General features: G+C 37.8%; 1 long non-coding RNA gene across 1 annotated transcript; it reads left to right on the top strand.

Annotated features, from left to right (window-relative positions):
• Nucleotides 1–2561: 2561 nt before the first annotated feature.
• LOC134484419 (uncharacterized) lies at nt 2562–5280 on the top strand. The gene is made up of 2 exons (XR_010061873.1): nt 2562–2733; nt 4460–5280. It is a non-coding gene; the product is annotated as an uncharacterized LOC134484419 (long non-coding RNA).
• Nucleotides 5281–22387: the final 17107 nt, after the last annotated feature.

The following is a 22387-nucleotide window of genomic DNA, read 5'->3' on the forward strand; positions in this document are numbered from 1 at the left end:
GCTAATTTACTCTCACTTCCTTAGCAATTTTTCAGAAATCCAAGGAGACAACCTGCTCAGGCATATTCACACCTGCTGCACAGGGTGTATCCTGGCTTCACAATACCACAGCCTGTAGTTACAGAAGCCAGGATTAAAACTATAAACCCTATTACCATAAATTTCCTGAACAGATGACCAGAATCACTGATAGATCTCTCTAGACCCATGGAAGTTTATATACATGCCTTGTAGGGGTAGAACATGGTTGTTTAGTTCCCTCCTTCACTGTTCAGGACCAAAAGAGAAGTCAGAAAGGAGCCAATCCCAGTTCTAGTTAACTAACTGACAGTTTTTTACTGTAGTAGAAAACTGCCTGCCAAAGGACACTGTCATTAGGACAAAACAGCAACCCACACTTTGGGAAAGGTTCTATAATAATCCTAAATCTGAAAGAAAGCTCTTTTCTAATATATACAAAGAACTCAAGAAATTTGACTTCAGAGAGACAAATAACCTTATTAAAATTGTGGTGCAGAACTAAACAAAGATTTCTCAACTGAAGGAAATCAAGTATCTGGGAATAACCTAAAGAAATGTTCATTATAATAGTCATCAGGGAAATGTAAATGAAAACAACCCTGAGTTTCCACCTCACACAAGTCAGAATGACTGTAATAAAAAACTCAGGAGACAGAAGATGATGGTAAGTATGTGGAGAAAGAGGAACACTCCTTATTTGTTGGTTGGATTACAAACTGGTTCAACCACTCTGGAAAGCAGTCTGCAGGTTCCTCAGAAAATTGGACATTGCAGTAACTGAGGTCCAAGCCATACCTCTCCTGGGCATATACAGAAAAGATGACATACAAAAAAGACACATACACAACAATTTTCAGAGCAGCCTCTTAAAATATCCATAGGCTGGAAAGAACCCAGATGGCATTCATCAGAGGAATGGATACAGAAAATGTAGTACATCTACACTAATCAGATATAAAAACAATTATTACAAGAAAGTCGAGGACAAATGGATGGAACTAGAAAATATCATCCTGTGTGAGGCAATCAAATCAAAGAAAAACACACATGGTATGCAATCACCAAAAGTGTGTATTGCCCAAAAGCTCAAATTACTCATGATACCGTCCACAGACCATTAGAAGGTCAAGAAAAGGAAACCCAACTTATGCTTGCTTCAGTCCTTTTTAGAAGGGGGAAAATATCTATGAGTTTACAGCAGAGACTGAAGGAATGCCATTCAGAGCATGCAGTTCATTTGGCATTGAATATATATATATATATATATATATATATATATTATGCCACCAAAACTAGATGAGATTGATGAAGCTAAGAAGTGCATGCTGACAGGAACCAGATTTATATCTTCCCTGACAGACACAGCTAGAGCATGTCAAATACAGAAGTGAATGTTAGTGACAAACCAGCACACTGACAACAGACCTCTTGTTGGGAGATTTTGAGAAAGGAGTACAAGACCTGAAGGGAATTTCAACCCCATAAGAATTACAATGCCAATGAACCAGAGCTTTCATGTACCAAACCAATATTCAAAGACTGTACATGGACAGACCTATAGATCCAATTGCATATGTGGCAGAGGATGGCCTTGTTGGGCACCAATGGAAGGAGAAGCCCTTTGTCCTCCCTGTGTTTGACTCCCAGTTAAAGAGAATATCAAGGTACAGTAAGGGGGTTTTATAGAAAAAGGGGAGGAGACTAGTTAGGCTCTTATGGACAGGAAATTGGGAAATGAAATAACATTTGAAATGTAAATAGAGAAATATCCAATTAAAAAAGCAATAAAATTTCATGAAAAAATTTAAAAAAATGAAGGAAAGAAAAGAAATGAAATCTGTCAGCTAATCACACCGATTGACTGAGAAATCTTAAGGGTAACTGTCAGGGAATGTTACAATAATAGTAGTGAAAAGAGTGAGGTGATGAAGTTTCAACTAGAAGCACTTCTCCCTCCCAGATATCAGTGTCAGACACAAACTGCACTATAGGCATCCAAAGCATAGAGGAGTTTACAGTGAACTGACAACAAAATACTTGCCTTTGCCTTCTTCCCTTGCACCTTTTTGTAAAAGCCTTGAGCACCCAGGAAAACTACTTGTCCTCCACAAAATATGGCTTTTGGAATAAAGAATCAATGATATAAACTCTATGGTTTCCAGGAACCATAACAAGTAGGGAAGTCTACATTCTTGTGAGAGGCTCCCAGCTACTGATTCCTATATGTGGAAGGCTAAGGTTTAGGCTATCTCTTCGAGGAACCCACTCAACCCCTAAATAGGACTCACTGAGCTTTCCCATGGAGCACATATTTCTTCCTTTGTTATAACAAGACAGAGGCCAGCTTCCTTCTCCCTATCTGTGCTCCTCACTGTTCTCTCTCCTAAATGGCTGTTTACTCTAAATTAGAGGCCAATAAGTAAACTCTAGAGGTACTGAAGGAATATCAGAGAGGCAGTTGGTGTCATTACAACACTTGTGACATCACAGAAGAAGCTAGTGCTCTCCAGGTTTCAAGAGGGCCTAATGATGATGTCACTGAGAACTGCCCTGCCCTACCTGCTCAACAGCTTTCCTTACATTGACCAGATTAGTGGGTGCCTTTCCAAGGATTGTCTCCTGTGACACAGTGGAAACTTTATATACTCCATCTCTCTAAAGCTAGTTCCTTCTCTTTGCTTCATTAGTGATTACATATTCTGAATGGAGAAGGTAAGTCAGGGGCTTGGTACCAGTAGAAAAAAATTAGGAACATGCAGGGGAGGAGATTCTTCTAGTTTTTTTTTTTATTCCCAGTCCATTCCTGTGACCTAGAGATCAATTTTCTAGGTTTTCTCTGTTTCTTATGGCCAGTATTTTTCCTACAGACCTTTAAATGAATGACTATTTTACTACATTTTTCAATTGTACATTCCTTGATAGTGAATTTTATATACATTTCTGAATTTGTACTCAAAAATTCCATTTTCCAATTTCATTATTTTCAATTATTTTGGCACCAAAAGGGGCCCAGCTACAGAGTCACTATAACAGTGTAAGTATTGGGTTCCTATTTCAATGATAAACTCCCAGATCCTCATTTTATCCAAAAACTACCAGACAGCAGGAAATCAAAGGACAACATGGACTATAGAATGTGTTTCTGTAGTCCCATTAGATATCAGTTCTCTAATATCTACCTTCCTGTGTTGCCAGGGACAGACTTGAGGGTTTGGATATTTTACCATGATTGTTTCTTCAGTCCAACCCCAAGACGCAGGAAGATGGGCAAGGAGAGGAATGGCTTTAGGTCCATGGAAGCATCAACTTCAATCGGTTCATAGGAACAGGAGGGAGTCTATTTGACACTGTAATTTTTGTATTCTAAATTCTTGACCTAGATCTGCACATTCCATATTAAATTTCCACATAAACTCATAGCTGTGAAATCCATCAGATAGATATATATATATATATATATATATATATATATATATATATATATATAATGTATATATATATATATAATGTATATATATATATATATACAAATATATAAATATATCAGCCTCCACAATTAGATAACACTGACTAAGCTTAGAAGGGCATGCTGAGAGGAACCAGGTATAGAACTTCACAAAGTGACCCAGCTAGAGCATGTCAAATACAGAAGTGAATGCTAGTGGCAAAGCAGTGAACTGAAAACGGACCTCATTTTGGTAGATTTTGAGAAAGGATTACAAGAGCTGAAGGGGCTTTCATTCCCATAAGAATAACAATGCCAATGAACCAGAGCTTTCTGGTACTAAACCAATATTCAAAGACTGTACATGGACAGACCTATGGCTCCAACAGCATATGTAGCAGAGGATGGCCTTGTTGGAGACCAATGGAAGGAGAAGCCATGTGTTTTCACTGGGTTTGACTGCCTGTTCAAGGGAATGTCAAGGGCTAGTAAGGGGTGTAATAGAACAAGAGGAAGGGGACTAGTAAGGGATTTTAAGGCCAAGAAATTGAAAAAGGAAATAATATTTGAAATGTACATATAGAAATATCCAATAAAAAGAATAAAATTTGCTAAAAAATAAAAAAAAGAAAGAAAGAAAAGAAACATGCCAGCTAATCACACCTATTGACTCTGAAATCTAAAGGGTCACTGTCAGGGAATGGTAGTCAAAGTAATACTAGTCTAAATACTGATGTATTGAAGTCTAAACTAGGAGCACTTTTCTCTCCCAGATATCAGTGTCAGACACAAACTGCACTCTAGGAATCCAAAGTCTTGAGGAGTTTACTTTGAGCTGAGGACACAATACTTGTCTTTCTCTTCTTCCTTAGGACCTTTTCCTTCTGGGCAAAAAGAATAAAATCCATGAGCTCTTAGAAAATCAACTGTGCCCATCCCAGCACCTGACATTTGGAATATAGATAGTAATGATATAAACTCTCTGATTTCCAGGAACCATAACCAGCAAGTAAATCCAGATGCTACTGAGAGGATCCAGGCTCCTGATTCTCACATGTGGAAGGCTGAGATCAACACTATCTTTTCAGTGAACCATCACAATTCCGAGAGAGCACACAGTGAGCTTTCTCATGGACTACATAATTCGTCGTTTTTTAAAAACTAAAACAGAAGGCCAGCTTCTTTCTCCCCAACTCTGATCTCTTCTTTCTCTATGTTCTCCTACCAAATGGATCTTTACTCTGAATTAGAAGCCAATTAGTAAGCCCAAGAGGTACTGAAGGAATATGTCAGAGGCAGTGGCTGTCACGACAACACTTGTGATATCACAGAAGAAGCTAAAGCTCTACAGGATAAAGAAATTTTTCAGGGAAAGCCTACTGATGATTTCACTGAGAACTGCCATGGCCTACCTGCAGAACAGCTGTCCTTACATTGCCAATATTAGAGAGTGCCCTTTCAAGGAGTGTGTCCATTGACACAGTATAAAATTTACATATTCCATCTCCATAAAGAAAGAGACTTCTCTTTGCATCATTAGTGGTTATATGCTCTGAACGGCGAAAGTTAGTTAGGGAATTTGTATGGGTAGAAAAGATCTAGGAACATGGAGTGGAGGAGAATCTTCTGGATAATAATTTTATTCACTAGACCATTCCTGTGAAATACAATTCAATTTCCTAGGGTTCCTCTGTTTCCCAAACGGCAGTATTTACTAAACAGACCTTTAATTGAAAGAATATTGTATTACATTTTCTTACTGTACATTCCTTGATAGTGGACTTTACATATATTCCTGAATGTGTACTCAAAAATTCTGCTTTCCAATTCAATTTTTTGCAATAATTTTGGCAACAAAGAAGGCTCAGATATAGAGTGAATATAAGTTTAATATTGTGTACATCCTCCAAATGATAAACTCCTAAATCCTCATTTTATCCAAAAATTATCACACATCAGTAAAGCAAAGGACAACATGGTCTAGAGAATGTGGTTCTGTAGTCCCATTAGATATCAGTTCTCAAATATCTACCTTTCTGTGTTCCCATGGCCAGACTTGAGGGTTTTGGGTGTTCTACCATGATATTTCTTCAGGCCAAACATCAGATTCAGGAGGATGTGCAGGGAGAGGAATGGCTTGAGGTCCAGTGAAACCTCAACTTCAATAGGTTCATAAAAACAGGAGGGAATCATTTTGGCATTGTCATTTGTGGATTCCACATTCTTGACAATGTTATGCAGAATCCATGTTAACATTCCACCTACCCTCATAGTTGTAGGAGACACCAAAAGTATATATATATATATATGTATATATATATATGTATATATATATATGTGTGTGTGTGTGTATGTATGTATGTATATGTATATATATGTATGTATGTGTATATATATATATATATATATATATATATATATATATATATATACATATATATATCCACCAAAACTAGAAAAGATTGATGAAGCCAAGAAGTACATTCTGCCAGGAACAGGATGTAGATGTTTCCTGAAAGACACAGCTAGAGCAGGTCAACTATATACATGAATGCTAGTGGCAAACCAGTGAACTGAAAACTGACCTCTTCTTGGAATATTTTGAAAAAGGATTACAAGAGCTGAAGGGGCTTTCAACAAAATGAAAACAGCAATGACAATGAACTATATCTTTCTGGTTCTAGACCAATATTCAAAGACTGTGCATTGACAGACCTATGGCTCCAACATCATATGTGTCTGAGGATGGCCTTGTTGTACACCAATGGAAGGAGAAGCCCTTGGTCCTCCATAGGATTCTCTCCAAGTTCAAGGGCATGCCAAGTGGTTTTAAGGGAGATTAAAGAGGTAGGGAAAGGGAACGTGTAGGGATATTATGGGCAGGAAACTGGGAAAGGAATAAAACATTTTAAATGTAAATACAAAAACATCCAGTTAGAAAAGCAATAAAATTTGCTTTAAAAATTAAAAAAAGTAAGGAATAGAAGAAAAAAGAACTGCCGGATAATCACATCTACTAACTCGGAAATCTAGAGGATCACTGTCAGGGAAGTGTAGTAGAGTGATACTTGTGGAAAGACTGAGATGATGACGTCTCCACTAGAAGCAATTCTCTCTCCCAGATATCAGTGTCAGACACAAACTGCACTATAGGGTTCCAAAGCATGGAAAAGTTTATACCAAGCTGAGGACAAAATACTTTTCTTTCCCTTATTCTTGAGGACATATTCTTCTGGGCAAAAAGAACATAAGCCATGAGCTCTCAAGAAAACAACTGTACCCTTCGCAACACTTAGCTTTGGGATAAAGAAGTTAATGATATAAACTCTCTGACATCCAGGAACCATAAAAAGCAGGGAAGTCCAGATGCTTGTGAGAGGCTCCCAACTCCTGATTCCCATATGAGGAAGGCTCAGATCAATGCTATCTCTTCAGCAAACCCTCTAACCCCCTACACAAGACTCACTCAGCTTTGCCATGGACAACATATGTCTTCCTTTTTTAATACCAAGACAGAAGGCCAGCTTCCTTCTCCCCATCAGGGTGGGCCTAATGATAATGTCACTGAGACCTGCCATGACCTACGTTCTAAAGTGCTTCAGCAGCTATGTTGACTGTAGGCATCCGAAAATTAAAAAAAATACTAAATGGATGACATTGTGATGGTCATGGATTGATTAGACCCGTTTCCATAGAGATGTCTTATTTGAGGGGAATGTATGGACGATAAAGCAGTAAAGGGCCCCGAATTAAGAACCAGAGGCCTGACAAAGTTTCACGTTAGTCAACCTCATGTTTTATGGGCCCAGAACAAAAAGAGGGGGCTAGTGGGCAGGGTGTTGATTTCACAGATGATGGTAGAAATAGAAACTAATTGTGGTAGGTGATATTCATATGGAAGAGAATGGTTTATGACTTTTATGGTGTATGTCTGATAACACAGATAAGTCCGTAAAGCATTATTTTAATGTATTTGAGAATATCCATGTTAATATGGATTGAATTTAATGTTTGCTTTTATATGTTAATTCATTAATTTAAATTACATGCTTACATGCTAGGGGGATATAAATAAATGTATGATATACATTAATGTATGATATACATTTATGATATACATTAATGTTGTAATGTTCTAGATTATTTTATGTACTCTATAAACCTCGCATTTGGCTTAGACATATTCAGCCATGCTTTCCAATGTAGGTAGTTATAGCATACATTGGTACTCTCAATTCATAGAGGTCTGTGGACCGAGTACAGGTAGCCTGGTAAAGCTGAGTTACCAGAAAACTGCCAATTGTTTCTGAAAGAATGATCTTTCCTTCTTCTGTTCACTACCAACCTGTGGATTCCAGGTAGCCATTTGATTCTTTTGCATTCTCATATCTTATTTATACCATGAAGTCTCAGGTAGTAGGGGATTGGGTATGTCACCAGGAGGTCAGTAGGATCACGGGTCTTAGGGACACTTGTCAGGCATCCAGGTCAGTGATCTAGTTACCTTTAGTCACAAGGCAGTCATCTCTTTGATATCCATAGCAGTGAAGCCTACCAAATCATAGGGGAATCCAAACATCCTCTTGGAGAGCCAAAACTTCCTCTATGTTCTTAATGTACTTTCCTCAGCAACAAGGACAGTTTTGTCTCCATATTATACCATAGACATGTGGAGTATCCTAAGCATAATGTCTGTCCATGTACAAGATGACAGGCTTCCCTTTTCCCCATTTGACCTCCTGAGTCAGACTGTTGAATCAGTTGTGTTCTCTGGGCCTACGTACTTGGCTCTAAGTCTTGTATGAAAATAATTTCAATTAGTGTAACTGTTGAAGCTCCTTGGTATCTCGTTCCATGTTTAATGAAAATACTCCCAACTGTGTTGAATATTGCATTAGTGTCTTTCATGGGATGGTGTTTGGCAGTAGTCCATTAGGTCTGTCCAGATAAATTGGATCATTGTTGTTACCTCAGGACAGTCAGTCATGAGCATCTGTGGGTCTATTACACACAACAGGGTAACAGGATTTATGTCAAGTGTGTTTTTCCAACTACACTCCAGGATGGTGCAGGAATAGTATCTGTTAGTGTGCAACAGGGACACATAGAAGTTAGTGTCTCATGAATACTCTTGCGAGGGAAGAGGGATGCAAATTTTAGAACAGGAGCAGAAGGAACACCCATTCAGAGCTTGCCCCACATGTGGCCCATACATATACAGCCACCCAATTAGATAAGATGGATGGAGCATCAAAGAAGTGCAGGCTGACAGGAACTGGATGTAGATCTTTCCTGAGAGACACAGGTAGAATCCAGCAAATACATAGGCGAATGCCAGCAGCAAACCACTGAACTTAGAATGGGACCCCTGTTGAAGGAATCTTGGAAAGGACTGAAAGAGCTGTAATGAGCTCGAGACCCCATATGAACAATAATGCCAACCAACCAGAGATTACAGGGACTATAGACCCAAAGACTATACATGGACTGACCCTAGTCTCCAACCTCATAGATAGCAATGAATATTCTACTAAGGGCACAAGTGGAAGGGGAAGCCCTTGGTCCTGCCAAGACTGAATGCCCAGTGAACATGATTTTTGGGGGGAGTGCGGTAACGGGGGTAGGATGGGGAGGGGAACACAAATGGGGGAGGGGTTAGGGGGATGATAGCCCAGAAACCGGGAAGTGGAATAACTATTGAATTGTAAATAAGAAATACTCAAGTTAATAAAGTTGAGAAAAATAATAGAAGCCATATTGTGCTGTTCCTTGTAGAAAGGCTTCAACTCTCTGGGATGATAGGAGTATAAAATGCTGAACCAGAATTAACTTCCCTGCTTCTCTCACACATTAGGGGCAGCTAATGTAGCCTTTAGACAAGTGATCCTTCCTGAGGCTACAAGGTCCAGTTGTTTAGACAGTTGCACACAAGGTGTTTTCACGGCCCTAAAGTGTTTTGGTAAATCCTTCATGCAGTGTCTTTTGAGGGCTATGGCTGGAACCACAATGACCTATCAAGTATCAAACTCCATACCATCTTTCTCCACACAGATTGGGTTCTAGTACCCCCATGTGTTCTGGGGTATCTAGGATTTCTTATTTCTCCAAAACCCTGGTGTCCACACACAGCAATACCCACCCACACCAAAAATCTCTCAATCCTGTCTAGTAATCATTGGAGTTGTGACCAGTGAGATTACAGCAACCATTCTCTGATACTGGTTTCTTTTGCCTGTCCCAGATTTTTGGCAATATTGTCGTCCTCTTAATACAAAAATGAGAACTTTCCTAGCTCACCCTTGCTAGCTCAGTGATTATAACTCTTGGACCACTGCCTCAGTGTCCCTTGTTCAATTATTTTGAGCTTCAGGAGAGAGGAGGAGGTTATCTATCTGTTGTAAGGGTCTCGACCTGCGAAACTTCTGAGGCCATCAACAGACAGGACAGAAGAATTTTGAAATCCATGGATGAATAGAGTTTAAGTTATTTGCCCATTTTTACCTCCCCCTGTAACTTTCATTCAAAATTTAATTTTATCTCCTTTGCCAAAGGTAAGACAATCTACATACTTTTCTCTGGAGGATTCAGTCTTCTGAGTGTATATGAGATAGAAACTATTGGGTTGGTATTTTCTACGCTCTAATGCCAGTCCCTCATGTCTTGGAGAGTTTATATTATAAATAGCCCAGTTACTTCTCAAGTAATGACAATAAACTCCAGTGAGACTGGCAGGATATCAGGATGCCAATAATTTCAGCTGGGTAATATAGAGTGTATCTCTCCCTTTTCTTCCAGAGTGTGCATTATTTAATCTACATATGCACAAATTATCTGGTTAGTTGAATAATTATGGGATTATGTTTTAGGGACAGGTCTGGGAGGGTAGATTCTCTAAATATACCTAGGATTCTTCACTACTAATCTGAAACTACAAGTCTGAGTTTTAGTCCAACTATCTTTTTAATAGGGTGCAGGACTTTCACAAAGAAGATATTCTTTTGGTAAACAGAAGCAAGGTTAACTTTGTTATTATCTGGCAGTCTAACTGCATCTCATTTTTCAAAAAGACGATGGTTGCTTTCACTTTACGCAAGAGTCCTCATGCCAGAAGGAAACAGGAATAAGAGGGGGCAATCAGACATGATCAATAATAGGTGAGTTATTCTCCCTTTGCCTATGTCAATGGTATGTTTTCTGCTTGAGAGACATTAAGGGAGTTATCCTTTTGCTACTGTGAATGCTATCTTTTGATCAGGAAATTGTCATAGTACATTATTGAGGACTGACTGTGTAGATCCAGTGACCATTACAAAATCAATTGCTTTGTCACAATTTTAGGTTTTACCATAGACTCCTGGAGTGCAATAGCCTGGGCCCCATTACTGTCCTAACTGTCAGACTTGCTGTACCTTTTAATTCCAATTACAGCACTTATTTTTCCAATGTTCACTTCATTTTCAAGAGGCATATTGGTCTTTCTCCAAAGGTTGCTTGCTCGCTTCTAGCCCTTTTCATGTGTGTTTTAACAGACTTGATTATTATTGAATTTACTCTTCGGATGACCACTAATGGCCTTCTTAAACCTCCTGTCCTCCTGGCTCTCAATCAGGTCTCTATTTTCACACTAACTTAAACTATTACTAACCACTAAGACACATCAATACCTGCACATCCCTCTAATCTTTTTAAATCAAATACCTTGTGTGAACTGAGTAACAAAAACACTATTCACCATCTACCTAGGTCAAGGACATCTAGGACTATTGGAGTGGAGATATGATAAGTCCAGAGAAACTATTTTAGAAAAGAAGGATGTTCTGAGGTACCCTGTGTGAAGTCACTTACTTTTACAGATTTTCTGGCCTCTGAGCTGTTCATTGTAGCCCACCCAGAAAGTCTGGAAATAGATGACCAGGACCACTGTACCTTGTTAAAGGTTAGAATCCTAAGGAGGTATGTGGAATGGAAACAGACTGTCAATAAAAATAGTGTATTAGGTCAGAAATCCATATATGGACCCAGAACCTGGTATTTACTTTCCAAAATTATTCAGTCCCTCTCTTCTGATATGAACAGGGTGGCCAGTAACAGTTTCCAAGCATTGTCTTTGGGTTGATTAACTTTAAAAACATTCTCTATAATAGAGATGAGTTTCTGAGTTCTCTCAGAGAAAGAGGGTTTCTGTGTGCTCTAGTTGTATTGGTCACTGGTCCTTAAGGAAACACATATCATAACTCTGGATAGGGGCTCTTTACTCAGATCTTTTCTTTTCAAATGAGAAAGATCAGAGGCTACCTGGAGGCAAATATTTGCAGGAACTGCACACACTGAAGCCATATTCAGGTGTTCAGGACACAAGGAACTTAATTGGATCAATCATAGGTATGCAAGGAGACACTTCAGGAGAAGAGGAAAGGGCACTTGAGCATGGATGATGCACAGCATGAGGTCACCAATCCTAAAAAGATAGAGGATAGGTGTAGTTTTTCCTCTACTTAATATATATGTAGAATTTTTTAATGTTTTTTCTCTCCACGCTTGGTTACTGGAAGATTGAAATAATTTATTTTTATTTTTAACATTTTAATTGTTATTCCATTTCCCTGTTTCACCTCCAGGAATCAACTATCTCATCCCTCTTCCCCTGATTCTATGAGTGCGCTCCTTATACACCTACGCACCTACTCCCTCTCACCTCCATTCCCTGATATTTCCCTACCCTGGGACATTGAGCATTGACAGGACAAAGAACCTCTCCTTCCAAGTCCATCCTTTGCTACATATGTGGCAAGAGTTGTAGGTCAATCCCTGTATACTCTTGGGATTTTGCTTTGGTCCCTGTATACATGTATACATGTATACAAAGTATACATTCTGTTTGGCTAATGCATAGGAAACAAGAAAGCAGTTTAACAAGAGTCAAGAACATGCGGTCAGCTAGGTCATCTTCTCAGTTTCTAGAAAAGAGTCGGGTGCTCTGCCACAAAATTTTTCAGGCCAGGGGGTAGAATCGAGAGACAGCTTGAGCTTGGAAAAGATGGAGAGATTTTTGTCCTCATAGCCAATGTAAAAATACAATAGCCAAAGTCATGCAGATTGACAAAGGGTGCAAACCCATCAGGCATGGAGATTGGTATCTAATGAGGCACTTCTTATGGGTGAAGAAAATAGGACAGGGTAGTGAAGAAGGTATTTATAAATACAACCTAAGGTTGTATTTACACATGGTTGTCTTTATAACCACAACCAGTTGTAGAAAATGATTAATAATTGAAATCAATAATTCCTTCGTATTTTGTTAACAAAGTGTTTCTATAGATTTTATAGATTTTGTCTTTTCTTTCATCAATTTCTTTATCATGCAATATAATATCAATTAAGAAAATACAGTCATTTTTATATTCATTTCAAATTTGAGCTACTGAAAGAATGTGCCATAAAACCCATTTCGCCTATTCTAAATGTATAACGCTTTTGACATTGTGGAATTGATAATTATATCACATTCAGTATAACTTGGTTAAATACATAATGCATTTCGATTTGTATGTAGGATCATTCTATTTTATCAAGGTACCATTATAATCTGGTTATTATTTTCATTTACAAATTATTCACAATATAGGGAAATATGGTGTTGTCTCAAATTGACAAGAAGTAGACTCGTGATGGCTATTTTTGGTTGCCTACTTGACTACAACCGGAATTATCTAAAACCAAAATATAATGGGCATATCTTTGAAGGCTTCTGGTTTCATTCAAAGAGACAAGATCTACTTCTAGTCTGAATATGTAAAATACAAAACCACACCTTGAATCCAGATATTTTATCCTGCTACAATGTGGCAATTCCTTCTATTGGAAGCCTATATGAGGACATGGAAGAAAGAAGTCTTTGTTCTTATCCTACTTGCTCTGTCTTGAGAGAAAGTTTATTTCATTACTGGCATTAAATCTTCATTCAAAAGAATTCCAAAACCACTGAAGACAACTTAAGACATCATTCTTGCTGACGCAGCAACTATAAGATTCATGAACTAAACTTTCACAGCCAGCCATTGTTGGATTAGCTGGACCAGAGCCTGTAAGTCACTCAAATAAATCTCTCCTCTCTCCATATGTCCAGAAACATACACAGGCACTCACACACACACACACACACACACACACACACATATGCATATCTATCTATATATATATATTTGTGTATATATATATAAGTATATCTATATATGTATATATATATATATATATATATATATATATATATATATATATATATACATATCTCAGATCAATACTTTCCTATCTGTTCATCTACCTACCATGATACCTAGATACCTAGACATATAAATAGACACATAGATTAATGTTAGGTTGTGTAATTAGGATAGAGTACGTGCCTCTAACCGTGTCATAGGGTCTTGGTGCTTAATTCTTCTCAATCGAAGGTATCTGTTACTGCTGTGGAAGCAAACTTCCTCCACAAATTAGTACTCACTTACACAGGACATAATCAAAACTGTGTGTGAGTTTACAGGTATCTTAAGAATAAAGTTAAAGAATTTGGTAAAGTAAAGAATTTGGGTTTCAATTAAACTTCATGCATTTAGACTCTGTCTTTAGCACTACATTTTATGGCTCACAACTCTGCTTGTATTCCTTCAGACCTACAGGCACAATGGACAACCAGGAAGATACTGCTTCTAGCAGTTGCCAGTCATATCCCCTGAAAGCACACTCTGCAGGAGTAAACTACACCCTCAATCTTGCACTCCATTTTCTGATGCACAACTCTGATTGCTTTCATGGGGACCAGCTGAGACAAGGACTAACCAAGTAAGATCCTGCCCCAATTCCTTGTGAAACAAGACCCTTTAAAGCATACAAAGGAACCTTAAATAGCACCCCGTTCCCTTGGCTCCATTATCTGTAGAACAACTTCCATCTTCTTTGCAGTAGATTAATGCGGTAACTGTGTTCCCAATCAAAACCTATATTAGGTACCATAGAAACAAATTTAGCACCCAAAACCCAAGAGGCCACATAGGCCGTAAAAACCCATGGATAGGCCCCTACTGGGTTTGAACTCTTGCAATTAACCTGTGCTCTGGGACACTTGGAGCAGAAGTCAGAAAGAAAAGAGGAATCAATGGAGTGGGGCATCCAAAACCACTTTTCCAACAATGATAATCTCAGAAAGCATCATGTAAATCCATAATAACTGCAAAACCAAGAGGGCTAAAGGCCAACATAAGATCACAATCAATAACACCCAGGGCAATTGGTAAAACCATGTTCTAGCTATGCTAAAGCAGCCTGTCATGAATATTAAATCACAGCTGCAGCAGATAATGACCTTAAATCTAATCTTCTGAACATGCTGTAGAACTTTAAAGATGTGATGAATAATCCCTGTAAATAAATATAGGAATATACAAACAAATGGGTGAAGAAAATGAATAAGATTGTTCAAGACCTGAAAAGAAAACATAGAAGAAATAAGAAAAACATTAAATAAAGAAACCCTGGTGATGGAAAACTAAGGTAAGAGAACAGAAACTATGGATGCAAACATAAATAAGAGAATACAAGAGATGGGAGTGGCAATCACAGGCATATAAGACAGATTGAATTAATCTATCAGTAAAGATAACTATTAAATCTAAAACCTCCGGGAAATATGGGACACTATGAAAAAAGAAAAAGCAAACAAAGAAACCAACCTAAGTGCAATAGGAATAGAAGGAGAAGATTCTCATCTCAAAAGTCCAGGAAGTATTTTCAACAAAGCAATAGAAGAAAACTCCCCTAACCTAAGGGAAGTGATGTCCATGAATGTACATGAAGTTTACAGAACAAGAAACATGTTGGACTAAAGGAAAAGAAACCAAACAAATGTCTCCACTTCATAATCGAAACACTTAATGTACAGAAAAAGGGAATTAAACGGTACAAGCGAAAAAGCCCAAGTAACACACATAGGCAAACGTAACAAAATTATGTTAATTTTCAGCAGAAAGTCTAAAAGCCATAAGGGCCTAGGCAGAGGTCTTGCATACACTTAGAGAATACAGATATAGGAAAAGAACACCATGGATTAAAGCTGGCATTAAAAATCAAGGAAAAGTCTCTGCAAACTCATTTAAACTGAACAACTCTTTACTGAATGACTGACGGCCTCAAGAGGACATAGAGAAATTAAAGACATTCTAAAATTCAGTGAAAATGAAGGAGTAGCATACACAAACTCATGAGAAACAATGAGAGAATTGCAAAGAGGAAAGTTCACTTTAAAAAGGGCCTTTCCAATCCAATCAGAGATATCACATACCAGCAACTTATAAACACAGGGGAAACCTCTAGAAATAAAAAAGGAAACATGCCACAGGAAGGGAGACAGAAGGAAGTTATCAAACTCAAGGCTGGAATCAATAAATTAGAAAAAAGGAAGACAATAATATTATCAAGGATCTCAAGAGTTGAGAAAATTAACAAGTTAGTCAATCTAATTCAAATGTGGAGGGACACTATCCTAACCAACAAAATAGAAAAATGAAGGTAGACATAAAGAGGAAGAGTGAGATAATTCAAAGAATCCTTAGCTTTTACTTCAAAAGCATATACTCCTTAACACTGGAAAATCAGAAAAGAATAGTCAGTTTCAAATTTAAATCAAGAACAGGTAAACAACGTAAATGGAGGTAAAGCACCTAAGAAAATACAATCATTAAAAGTCTCCCAACTAAAAAAAGGGGTGCAGAGCATGGCAGGTTGGAACACATGTGGGAATCCCCATTCTCTAAGGCAAAGGATAGGGAGCAGTGGAAGAGGAGCATTAAAGAGTGGGAATGGGATGAGAGGACTTGGGAAAGGCTGTAATCCATGTTCAATGGGAACAGATGAAGGAAATTAAAACAAAGGAATTACTGGCCATATGACCTACCTCTCCCGCAATTTTCCTTACTGTGTAGCAGTCTCCCTATCCCTAACATATGTTCCTTGTCTCACACACATGTGTGCCCCACAGACATGGGCACAGAGCTATCACACAGAAGAGCCTGGAGAAATATATGTTGATTGTCTGTTGAGAAGGAGGCCAGCTGTAGAACACACCTCCTGTCATATTTTGATTTCTGCCATCTAGCAACCTTCTAAGACACTTATGGAAGCTGATTTCTACCAATTGTGGATGACAGAATCTTTTCCTCAGTCCTTTAAGGGGAGAAAATGCAAAGCTGGGAGTAGGTGGGAAAGGCTGCTGAATCCTGAGTGAAAGTTTTGTGTGGAGTTCCTCTACTTGCTTTCTGGTAAATCAGGGAAGAACCAGGCAAAAGGGTGCTTTCCTGGCATACTAGGACATTGTAATATAGATTGTATGCAACAGGGCCACCAGGGGAAAGGATGGTTTGGAAGGCAGGAAATCACCAAAGGGCCTTGTAAGTGTGCATTGTTCTTGGATGTATGTTGACTAATACATAATGCACATAATTATTTATGCTTCTTTCTTATATCACAGTGGGAACCTGGCTGTATGTGGCAATTGTGGCACCCTGACTGTCCACAGGACCTCTAGAGCATATGATTCTCTTTATGCTAATCCTGATCTCTGTAAGGTGTCAGTGACCTTGGAGCACTGAGACAATAGGAAGACATACCACAAAACACACAAACACACAAACACACACACTCACACACACACACACACACACACACACACAAACACCACCACCACCAAAAACAACAACAACAAACAAACAAACAACAAACAAATGAGGTAATTTGTTGTAGAAAAAAATTTAATTCCAATCTCGTGTTTTTACCCTGCCTTTGTCCATTTTATTCCCTGATAACACACACACACTCACACACACACACACACACACACACACAAAACTTATATTAAGATAAGCCTTTATGAGAAATGGAAATAGCCAGATATTTACACTTTATCTCTTTAAAATGTATATTCTATCTATAATTCCACACTATGCGTATGTTTTATCTGGCCTTCTCTTAAGTAAAATTGACCAGATGGTATGTCCATGCCTTTTTGACCCTCAACCATTGTACGTTCCTCCTCTTTTCACTCTGTTTTCCCTCTTCTCGGTCTCATCTGCCTTCCTCCCCAACCCTAACAGTAAATTCAGCCTCAACACTTCCAATAATCCCTTTTGGCTTCTGCAACCATCACAAATATCTGTGTTTGTGCATGGATATGCATGTGCCTGTGAGTGTGTGTGTGTGTGTGTGTGTGTGTGTGTGTGTGTACATTCATGCACACATTCAAATGATTAAAACATAAACATACTTTGAACATAAAAAGAGAACTCAAAACTTATTTGAAACAGAGTTTTTAGATGAATTTAGCCATCAAAATATTCTGTTCTCAACTGGTGGCTTTTTCCATACTTGTTGGGAATTCAAACTCAGGTCCTCATATTTGCATGACAATGAAATCACCAACTATGACATCAGCCAAACACCTTACAATTGCATTTTATAAGCTTCTTAGGTTTAATCTATTTTAGTTACAGATTCAGACACTATCTGTTTAAATACAAGTTGTATGGTTGCTTAGAAATTTTTAAGACTCCTCAGATGCCTGATAGTGTTGGGTCATACATTTAATTCAAGTACTTAGTCAGTGAGTGGGTATACCAGTGAACTAAAGGCCAGCCTGGTCTATGTAGTGAGTGCCTTGATACCCAGGGAAATACAAATAAAACCCTGTTTTAGAAAACAAAACAAACACACAGACAGACCAACAGACAAAAAGAGGTCCTTTGTCTGGAACAATCTAGGAAAGACTCAGACTAGCCGGTGACATTCCTGGAGGTCTCTGACCATTTGCATGGACTAAGATGTATGAACTAGAGTTCCAAGTGGTCAAGAAACTTCATCTGGGGATTTCTTCTTGCACCTGGTTTGCCTTTACTCTCAGGCTTAAAAGCCCAAGAATTGCTGTGCATTGCCCTGTCTCCTGACACTCCCCACTGAGTATCTGTCCTGCAGATCAACATAAAGATGAACTTTCATAAAATAATGTTGTTTAGATGAATTAAAAATTTTATAGACTTTCTCATTTGCTTCAAATAATCTTAGGAATTAGGTTTTATTATATGATTTTAGTTGTTTGCTAGAAAGATGTAATAAAGTAAAAGTAAAGGATAGAATGTGTCCATTCCACCTAATAGTAAATAAAGGCTATATAAGGATAAATAAAAACATATTTCATTATTACACTAAAACGAGAAATAAGTTGGGGACGAATTTGTATTCAAGATAAATATTCAAGACCACGGCTGAAGTCACAACTGTGCATGAAGATAAGGCAACTCCATAGTACACTGTTTCTTTCAACTTATAAAGAACATATAGAATTAAACATCCCTTTGAACAACATCCTTCAATAACTCCCATGTTTTGTAGTATTTTATCTCTGAGGTAAGTTTTAAGATCATTCGTTTAAGGAGACATAAAAATGCCATTGAAAAGAAATAAGTTTGGTGTTTTGGGGGACTCTTTCTCTATGCTATCAATCCATGCATCCATCCATTGATCCACCCAAATGTATAGGTAAGTCCTCTACATTTATTATCCACATACATGTAGGTATATTTGTATGCCTTTAAGTATGCATGAACACCTGTGGATGAATCAGCTGTTGGACTGAATGACAATGTATATAATGTATGCCAGTAAAAGCACAATATCCTGTATAAAGTATTTAACGATATACTTTGTAACATTTTACCTAGATGGAATTCTTTTTTACATAGAGAAGATACTGTCTAAAAGCTATGAAAAGCTAAAAAGCACTAAACAAAAGGTTGTGCAGCTTTTTCTGCTTCATCTGATATATATGAACATCAGTGGGAGTGATGTCTTCCTTTCCCTTTTATATGAGGTTCAATAACAGTTGAGGAGCTCCTTAAAGGAATTATGAAGAGGCTTCTGGCTGACTTGACAGAGAAAGCAGGAATAAATATTTTTCCTGAATTCCTGCTGCTAAATAGCATGTGGTAATCAACACATATTAACACTTGTTGAAGCACAAGTAATAAAGAGGTAAGGTTTAGCACAGAACAGTAGGACAAAACAGAAATAGTTAATAAAGAGTCAAGTTTGATAAACAAGTGAGTCCCATATTTCTTTATTTATAGTCATTTCGATCTGATCAAAATCTATGGATCTGGGACTCACCTTCTTTGTTCTGGGTGAAGGTCCCCACAATGACTCTGCATTGCCCTGGAATGGCATCTTGTATTTACATTCTTTTGTGCTAATTTAACAATAATCCAGAATCATCCAAACTAGCTATCAAACATCACATTATCTGATGTTTCCAAGCCAATTGATTGCTAGGCCCTACTGGCCGTGGCATATCACTGTGTTGAAAATCCATTGTAGCCCTCAGCAATGCTTCTTCAAAATTTGTCAGCGGCTGCTGTTGTAATACACACATCCTTTGATACATAGCCTTTCACATGTGAAAAAGAATAACCTTTACCACAGGCTGATCGTGTACTCTGTTGTCCACTATGTTATTCTTTCAGCCAACATATGCCACTGTGTCCTTTTAGACATCACAAACACTATTGGGAAACATCTGCCTATCCAAAAAACTCAAATAAATCCAGGATGAACTTTATAAACCCTTTTTCATGATCAGACCTTTTTTTAGGCTTTGAAACATAACAGTACACACTGATTTTCCTCATGGAAGAATAAATTTCTGACAAGAGGAGGGAGAGATTGCTGTCATCTCTGTAGAGCATTAACATCAGCATCCCATGTGGTGATATGGAGTAGCATCAATACTGTACTGTGGAAATAATCTGATGCTTTTGGTATAGTCTGTCTAAATAACAGTGTGACATCCATTTAGATTCCTGTCTCAGCACATACGGAGGCCTGAGGATTCATTCAGCTTGCTAAAGCCCCTAAAAAAGGAATGGTTCTCACCAACTCCTTGTTGTTGTACCCCTTCTTGGGCAATGTGTTAGTGGGTGTCAAGGATCAGAACAACTTTGTCATATATATATATATATATATATATATATAGATAGATAGATAGATAGATAGATAGATAGATAGATAGATAGATAGAGATAGAGATAGAGATAGATAGATAGATATAGATATAGATATAGATATAGATATAGTTATAGATATAGATATAGATATTTAGATATATAGATATGTCATATAAAACAGCAGGAAACAGTTTGGGAAGAGGTCTACACCAATCCTACACCTGACAGAGGGCTATTACCTAATACATACAAAGAACTCAAGAAGTAACGCTTCAGAGAGACAAATAAGCCTATTAAAATTGTGGTCCAGAACTAAACAAAGATTTCTCAACTGAGGAATATAAAATATCTGATAAGCATCTAAAGAAATGTTCATCATTTTTAGTCATCAAGGAAATGTAAATGAAAACAACCAGAGATTCCTCCTCACACATGTAAGAATGGCTGAAATAAAAACTCAGGAGACAGCAGATGTTGATAAAGATGTCAAGAAAGAGGAATGCTCCTTCTTTGTTGGTGGGATTACAAAGTGGTTCAACCACTCTTGAAATCAGTCTAGAGATTCTTTAGAAAATTAGAAATTGCACTACCTGAGGACCCAGATAGATCTCCCCTCGGCATATAACCAAAAGATGCTCCAATATACAAAAAACACATCCTCAACTATGGTCATAGCAGCCTTATTTATAATACTCAGGAACTAGAAGGAACCATAATGGCATTCATCAGAGGAATGGATACAGAAAATGTGGTACATCTACACAATGGTGTACTACTAGTATCAAAACCAATGATCTCAAAAAAGGCATAGACAAATAGAATGAACTAGAAAATATCACACTGATTGAGGTAACCCTATCACAGAAAAAACACACATGGTATGAAATCACCGAAAGTGAATATTAGCATAAAAGCTCAAGTTACCCAAGATGCAGTCCACAGACAACTGTAGGCTAAAGAAAAGAACACATAAAATGTGCATGCTTCACTCCTTTTAAAAAGGTGGAACAATACTATCTATGAACTTAGAGCAGAGACTGACAGAATACCATTCAGAGCATGCCGTACATGTGGCAGAAATACATATACATCACTCACCAAAATAGATAAGATTGAAGAATCTAAGAAGTGCATGCTGCCAGGAACTGTATATAGATCTTCCATGTGAGACACAGCTAGAGCCTATCAAATACAGAAGTGCATTCTAATGGCAAACAGGTGAACGGAAAACGGACAGTAATGGGGATTAAAGAAGAGGAGGTGGACTGGTTAGGGATCTTATGGGCAGGAAATTGGGAAAAGAAATGAGATTTGAAATGTACATATAAAAATATCCAATAAAAAAGGAATAAAATTTGCTTAAAAATTGAAAAAAATGAAAGAAATAAAAGAAAAGAAAACTGCCATGTAATACAGCTATTGACTCAGAAAACTAAAGGTCATTGTGAGGGAATGGTAGACAGAGTAATACTAGTGGAAAGATTGAGATAATGAAATCTCAACTAGAAGCACTTCTCTCTCCCAGATATCATTATAGGAATCCAAAGCATGGTGGAGTTGACTCTGAGCTGAGGACACAATACTTGTCCATCCTATCTTCCTTAGGACACTTTCTTTTTGACAAAGAGAATAAACGCTATGAGCTCTCAGGGAAACAACTCTGCCCTTCCCAACACTTGGCTTTTGAAATAAAGAAGTAAATTATATAAATTCTCTGACTTCCAAGAACCATAATAACAGGGAAGTCCAGAGGTTTTTGGGAGGCTCCCAGATTCTCTTACCCACATATGGAAGGCTCAGATCAAGGCTATCTCTTCAGCATTTCCACTCAATCTGTACCAAGGACTACTGAACTTTCCCAAGGACCATGTATTTCTTCCCT

This window comes from Rattus norvegicus, chromosome Y, assembly GCF_036323735.1.
Source record: "Rattus norvegicus strain BN/NHsdMcwi chromosome Y, GRCr8, whole genome shotgun sequence".
NCBI lineage: Eukaryota > Metazoa > Chordata > Mammalia > Rodentia > Muridae > Rattus > Rattus norvegicus.